The sequence below is a fragment of the Petaurus breviceps genome, unplaced genomic scaffold (assembly GCF_028583685.1).
Source record: "Petaurus breviceps papuanus isolate PSGF00001 unplaced genomic scaffold, PetGlider_PUasm1.0 90740, whole genome shotgun sequence".
Classification (NCBI taxonomy): domain Eukaryota; kingdom Metazoa; phylum Chordata; class Mammalia; order Diprotodontia; family Petauridae; genus Petaurus; species Petaurus breviceps.
The window spans coordinates 8,667,736-8,675,818 of record NW_027187330.1 but is presented as its reverse complement, the minus strand read 5'-3'; positions in this window follow the sequence as shown (position 1 = coordinate 8,675,818).

Sequence of the window (8,083 nt, the reverse complement as noted above, 5' to 3'; positions counted from 1 at the left end):
AAACATTTGCTCTTCATCCCTTTCCAATTCAGTCTGTGTACATATTAATTTCAAACTCTTCTGTTTGACATTTAATGTCCTTATAATAATTTGGCTCCAGTCTCTTTTTGTAGGCTGATTACAGATTATTCCCTCTTTAAGCACTAAGAATGCCAGCCAAACTGGCTTACATATGGTTCTTTACCCATACATGACATTCCTCTTCTACATCCAAACCCTTCTTATAGGCTGCATCTCATTCCTGGAATGCTCTCCCTCCTCACCTACATCCTTTGGAATCCTTCAAGACTCGGTTTGAGTGACACCTTCTCTAAGACGCCTTTCCCAAAAACCCCTCCATTTCAAGTTGCTTTGCATTTATTTTGTATTTAAATGGGCCCAAGGTACAGGTACACTCATCCCTCACATGTCTTCTCTAAGGGGCCTTTCTACTCTGGCCTCACAAATGTGATCCAGATCAGGGGAAGCTTAGCTTCTAATGAAGAGGAGTTATTATTCCCCCTTTTTTCCCTTCACCCTTCTTATATCATTAAACCTATCCTCTGTAACCCCATGGACCATATACTTTATAACTAAAACTATAGTTTAGGTTATGGTTCTTGTCTAGCATCTCCCCAGAGGTAGAATGGAAAAGGACTCAATGTACAATATAAATCAGGCATGGGACAAGGGATTTATTTTCTACATTCAGAAGAAATGCTAAAGGTCTGAAATGACTTACCACATTTATTGGTAGAACAACTTAAAATAATTAGTTAATTTATAACTACTTTTAAAGTCTCTCAGAAGGCTGACACTTAAGCCTCATCAAAATGCAACATAGTTTGTGGGACTGCTTAGTAAGCATTCTTCATCCATTTCACTTCAGCTCTGTACTGTCCAAATAAGTTTATGTCTTATGGCAAAATGGGTCAAGTTTGGGCCCATTCTCCTGCCGTAGTCATCTTTGTGAGTACTGGAGGAGTTTCTGAGAACACCTTCCTGGGCCATGAGTTAACTCCATCCAAAGTCATCTATCTCTTGAATTTTCAAGATCATTTCCAAGTCTGGACACATCTACGTTGGAAATAGATACTTGTTTACATAGGCAACATAGAGTAGTGGAAAGGGCATTGAATTTAGATCCAGGAAGACCTTGGTTCAAATCTACTCTCAGACATTTACTAGATGTATAATCCAAGGAAGGTCAGTTAATCGTTCTAAGTCTGAGTTTCCTCATCTATAAAATGGGATTGGACTTGAGAGTCTCTAAGGTTCTTTCTACCTTTGAATGTAATAGGCTAAGAACCTATGGCCTAAGACCAAGGGAAAAGCTGCCAAAACAAAACACAAAGAGAAAGTCTCATAATCTAGTTTTAGGATTGCTTATGTAGGGAATGGGCTTTATTTGTCATGTGTTCACTATGATGGCCAGGATGGGGGACATGCCAAGATGTTCCACCCTCAAACCTTAGAGGTAGTATCTAGGAATTGTCCTAACATAATCTGCAGCCTGAAAGATAGATAGTATTGAGTTTCTGGTCAATCCATTAAAAAAAATTCCATGATAATTTTTTTTTACCTCCCGGGGAGTCAGGGTCATATTGATTGCTCAAGTGTCGGCCTTAGACTCAGGAAGAACAGGATACAAATCCCATCTCTGACACTTAATAATTACACTAGCTCAACAGGCAACAAAGGGAAAGCCTCATCATCTCAAAACAATCCACCTTTCCCTCTCCCTCCCTCCTCAGGGCCATGAGTTTGTCTGGAAGCAGAAAGCTCAGCCTTGAATGTGTCCTGTTCAATACATGTGCAACATGGGTTTCCTGTACTTATTTATCTGTGAACATGTTTCTTTCCGGTAGTATAAACTCTAAAAGAGCAAGAAATATCACATTTTTGTAATTTGTATCCCTAGCACCTTGTCTACATAGTGCCTAGAACACAGTAGGAACTTAATAAAGGCTTTTTGACTAATTAATTATTAATTCCCCTTTGCCTTTGTTTCTTCATAACTATATGTATCCTTATGTATGGTTGTAGGCAATATATTAGGTTATTCTTTGGATCACAATATGTTTCCTGCCATATTTCTGTGAATTCTTCATGTTCATAATTTTTTGATGACTTAATATTCTATTTCATAAATATGCAGTGATTTATTCAGCAATTCCAACTGGACATTTCAATTGGTACCAATTTTTCCCCATTCTTAATAAAGTGACTCTGAATCCTTTTGTGACAGAAGGTCTTTGTTCCTTTTTATCCATATCTGTATAATAAAGTCCAAGCAATGCTGTTAAAATTCTTAATAATCAGAGGAATGGAAATCAAGACAGTCTTAAGATAGTATCTTTTTGGAGGGGGGGAGGGGAGAGGTGTTGGGGTTGAACTTGGTGTAGAAACTCCACTAATTCAAATCAACAATCCATGTTATAGTTTAATCTTTGAGAGCTCCCTGGAGGCATTGGGAGCTCACATGATTTGCTCATGGTCACACAACTGCTATGTTTCAGAGGGAGGAGTTGAACTCAAGTCTTCCTGGTTCGAGGCCAGCCCTCTAACCACTGAATGCCTTTCTACATAGTCTTTTAAGCCAATAATCAGTTATGACATCCACTGTTAGTAGGGTTATGGGAAGTGAGCATGTTCCTTTAAAATGATGAAAACTTTGAAGAACAGCCCAACAAAACGCAATAGGAGTCACCAAACTGATCATATAAAGGTTGACTCAATCTCAATCGAAGGTTTTTTTAAAAAGTGAATTTAAAAGAAACTTGTGTGATAACACAAGTTCTATATTTAGAGTCAGGATCTAGATTGGAATCCTGTCTCTGCTATTAACTATATGTGTGACTAGGGGCAAGCTCTTTGGGTCTCAGTTTCCTCATCTGTAAAATAAGAGGATTGAATTAGATGATTTCTAAAGTCTCTTAGCTCAAAAATTCTATAATCTTATGGTTAGTTTGGTGTTATGGTTCATTCAGTAGCAAATGACCAGCATATCTGAATGTTTTACATTTTCATTTGACCTGCTGTGGATATAGTCTATGTTTTTTTTTTTATTATTCTTATAATATCATTAACATTCACAGAACCAAAAGGGGCCATAAGCACACATCTAACTGTTCTTACAGTAGCTGAACTTGGATGAGGGTGGGGCAAGATTATTCCTTGGGTCAGTTTAAAAAGTGGTTACTGTATATTTGGCTCATTTTGGAGAAAAATGCTTTTCATCATGCCTGAGGGCAGAGATCACCTACTTCTGCTAAACGGCTTGACCTGCCTCTGAGCGATCTCTAAAACAATCAAGTCAGTTTTTATACTTCTGCCTAAAGTTCTCAAAAACTTACCTGGATTTCCTGATTAGATAGGTGGTTCTTAGAAGTCTCATTTCCAGGGAAGTAGCGTGGTATATAATAGGTCATGCTCTGGCTTTGGAGTCAGATAGTAAAAAAAAAAAAAACATTTATTAAGTCTTATTACGTGTCAGGGACTGTGCTAAACACTTTAGATGCAAAGAAAGGTAAAAGACAGTCCCTGCTCTCAAGAAGAACTAGTTTCAAATCCATGATGAACACTCAAGCGGACAAACCACTTAACCTCTGTTTGCCTCAGGCAACCACCTAAGACGTGTCTACTAATTCACAGACAGGTATTAGTCTCCATAAATAGACAGATTTCCCACCGGGAGAGTGAAGTTCTTTATCATGAGGAAATCATTCATCCTTTGTGTATTCTCAGAGGCATAGTATAGTGGAAAGAAAGCACAACTTTTAAAATTACAGGGCTGGGGTTCAAATCCCATTTCTGGTGCTACCTGTGTAACCTTCAGAAAGTCATAACCTTCTTGGGTCTCAGTTTCCTTATTTTTAAAATTAGGGAGTTGGGCTATACAAGACAGCTGCTGATATTTCTTCTAGTTCTAGATCTAAATGTGTAAGGACCTAAATAGAAGACATTACACTCCCTAAACTTAAAATGAAAGTCAATTATATTTCTTCTTTGTAGATAAACCTTCAATAGCTCCCCGTTGTCTACTCAAAGAAATTGCAAACCTTTTAGGTTGGTATTTAATTCCTTCTATAATCTGACCACAATCTATCTTTCCAGTTTGGGGTCAAATATTACCCTTCAAGAATCCTTGTCCTTTAAAAAAAATTTTTTTTATTGTATTCCCAGTGCTTAGTGTTGACACTGCTTGGCACTTAGCAGGTATTTAATAAATGCTTGTTGACTTGACTTGACTTCCAGTCAAATTGGATTATCCTTCTTCTCCTGTTCTTGTCCATCTTCTTGCTTTAGCTCATGCTGACCTCTCTATTTCTGCAATGCATTTTCCCTTACTCTAGTATTCAGCCAGTTGAAACTCCTCTCTTTTTTCAAGGACCATCCCAGGTGAAATTTCATTCCCAGTTGAAAATTCCCTCTCCTTTGTCCAATATCTCAGCACTTTGTAAGAATTTTTCTTATGCAGGTATTTTAAAATAGCTATTTGAGTATGTCTCATTGCCCTTACTAGCTTGTAAGCTCCTTGAAATCAGGGTCTTGGTCTTAATAATATTATATATTTCTAGCATAAAACCTTTGTTGTTGAGTTGTTTTTCAGTTGTGTCCAACTCTTTGTGACCCCACTTTGGGTTTCTTGGCAAAGACACTGGAGTGGTTTGCCATTTCCTTCTCCAGCTCATTTTACAGATGAGGAAACTGAGGCAAGCAGAGTTAAGTGACTTGCCCAGGGTCACACAGCTAGTAAGTGTCTGAGGCCAGATTTGAACTCAGGAAGATGAGTCTTCCTGCCTCCAAACCTGGCGTTCTATCCACTGCACCGCCTAGCTGCTGTAGTATTAAATAATGACTTGCTTATAGTAGCTTGCTAATAGAAATTTAGTGAATAAATAATGAACGAAAGGGGGATATTTGAGTTGTATTGTATGGTTGCACATGCAGCCTTTATTCCACATAACTTGTTATAGGGGGAGAGAAAGAATCAATAGATGCAAAACAGGATTCAGGGATGATGTAAAAATTGGAGTAATATTGAAATACATTGTAGTATAGTTCTGTAGTACAGCATTTGTGAAGTGGCCTTGGGCAAAACTGTGCTCCATACAATATAACACAGGGGTTGTAGGAGAACAGATTGATGCTAGTGATATTTTCCCTTGTTTAAAATATTAACTATAAAATAATTTCACATGAAAATACTTGAATGGCAATTGTATCATGTAATAATAATGCAGTTACAATTGTAAAAGGACTACTTTGTGACATGAAAAGTCAATCAACAACATTTACTAAGCACCTACTCTGTGTACTGGGATATAAATAGAAAGAATGCAACAATCTACTTTTAATGAGATTTAATTTCCTCTGTTTTGTTTCTAAATATCCCTAAATGCCTTTTCTTCTGATGGCATTCCATCCCCTGCTGATCCTCTCATCTAGAGATGATTTCTGTCAAAATAATTCAAATCTCCAAGTGCTTAGAGGCCAAATTACTTTTAGAAATGCCGTGTCATCATTATCCATCCTTCAATAAAGAACTATCATGATGCTTTTTTTGTGCTGTGAGGGAGACCATGGGTTACTGGGAAATCAGGGGAACATGGATTTTGAGATGGAAGGGACCTTCGAGGCTCTTGTAGGAGGTACCAGAAGTCAATCTAAGCCCAGGTGTTGGCATGTCACAAATGATTTACTAGATATAAGCAAGGGCTATGAAAGAATCTATTTACTCAGGTTATAAGGACATACTTGTCAAATGCAGAGCAAGGATACACATTGTTAGTCTTGATTTTGGTTCTGATTAACAGTGACCTCCCCTTGTCTCTTTTTCTCCTGTTGCTCAGAACAATGGCTGGGACAGCCCACTCATACCTTACATTTCCCTAGCACAATAATGTTACATAGTGTTTTACATACAACATCCTCATGAGGAAAATAGTGTAGGGTTCAGAGAAAGGATGGGTAGGATCCAGTGGCCCAACATTCTGAAAGGGAAATCAGCTCGAGAGGGAGAAGAAACTCTTGGTAATAAGATTCTGAAGACCCAGGCAGAAACGATTGCTGTGAATAGGAAAAAAAAAAAAGAGGAAGGGGCAGTTGCTTGAAGAGACTATGCATCCAGAGGGAATGTATGGACCAACTCAAGATTTTTAAAAGACATATATACATTGAAGATACATACATACGTACAAATATAAACATACATACACGTATATATGGCTTATACCATAAAAGGTATAATCGGGGGTCAGGATCTAGGAATGAATAAAATGCATATCGCATAGAATTATTTCAGGAGTGTTAAAGCCCAGAATAACTTGGCCGTGAATGCCAAAAGAATAACTGCTTTTTAGCTATTGTAGGAGCAAGAGGAGTATCAAAGAAGAGACAGAACCACTGCTCAGGGTGGTCTGAAAGTAATGGACGGTGATGGGAAGGCTGAACTAGTCACATTTACTCATGTTTTCTCTTAAAAGGAGAATGATCTCTGTTCTGAGAACAGAGCAAAAATTGTTTTCAGTGGAAACTCAGGGTAAATGAGGAAAAGGCAAGATAGAATCTAGCTCCTCTGATGAGATCAGATCTCCAGGTCCAGATCATCCACATTCTGGAATATAGAAATAAATGGGTACCAAGCTGCTGCCAGTAATCTTTAGTAATCCCTCTTCTCTTAGGAGAAATAGTATGGCATAATGGATAGAGAACTGGTCTCTGGACTATGTAGCCCTGGGTTCAAGTCCTTCCTCTGACACTTTCTGGCTATGTGACCATGAACAATTTGCTTAATCCTCCTGCCCCTTAGGTGCCTATCTAAGACTACAAGTTACAGAAAACGTACTGACCTACATGGGTAGAAGGAGTTTTCTATCTCTCTATCTCTCACTATCTTATATGCACAGCACATTAGGATTTGCAAAGCTATTTTCTTATGATGATACCCTGAGATGGGTGTTCTAAGAGTTATGTTTCTAATTTTACAGAGGGGGAAACTGAGGATCTGGGAAATAAAAATTAACTGAGGTGGGATTCAAATCCAGGTCTCCTAAGTCTAAGTTTAGTACTCTATTCACCTGATTATCCTGCTGCTTAATGGTGTTAAATCCATCATGGAGAAAGGAATCATGGAAAAAGGGAAAGGTGCAACAGGATTGGAGGGGGTGGGGCAAATAACCCAACTTTCACAAAAAAGGGATAAGGTGGAGTTTCCAACTTGTAGATTGGCAAAGTTGACCTCAATTCTGGACAAAATCCTACAACACAGTATTAAGGGAATGGTTAGTGACGTTTAGAAAGGCAAACCAAGTTTGCTAAAAGTCAGCATGCAATTATCAAGGGCAGGTCAGGTCAGACTAACCACATCTCCCTTTCAGATGGGGTTTTAAGTAGCCTGGCAGATGAGGGGATTATGGTAGATACAATGTATTCAGCCTTTACTAAAACATCTGAGTAAGCATCTTCTGTTCTCATGGAAAGGATGGAGAGATGTCTGGTGCACAGGGAACCAGATTAAAAGGTAATTGGGAAATATTTTACAAAATGAAAATGCAATAGAACATAGATAATATTAATATCTGGTTTTCTAAGCCAATGCATGGGCTGCAGGGAACTTTATGTTTGGTTTAGTGGCCTCCCTTCTATTTGAATTTGACACCACTGGAATAAAGGCTACAGTGCTCTTAAGACAGTATTGGCGACTGAACTTTGGTAAAGAAGAACATGGCAGAGTGTTTGGAGCTGGCTCCTCTTCCCCTCCTGTCCTACTCTCCTCCCCTCCCCTCTCTTCTCTTCTCCTTTCTTCTTTTTACCTTGGTGATACTATCTGACAAAGCTTTGCTTTTATTATCCCCAAAGCAGAGGAGGGAACAGTTGTGGTCAATCAGCATGAACAACTCAGCAGTTTCTATAGGAATAACATTGTGAAAACAAACAACTTTGAAAGACTTGAGAATTCAGACCAATGTTGTGACCGGTCATGACTAACGACGAAGGCTGCCCATCTTGGAGAGGAAGGTGATGGATCCAGCATACAGAATGACCCATACATTTTTGGATATGACCGGTTTTGTTTTTCTTTCCTCTTTTTTTTTGAGGG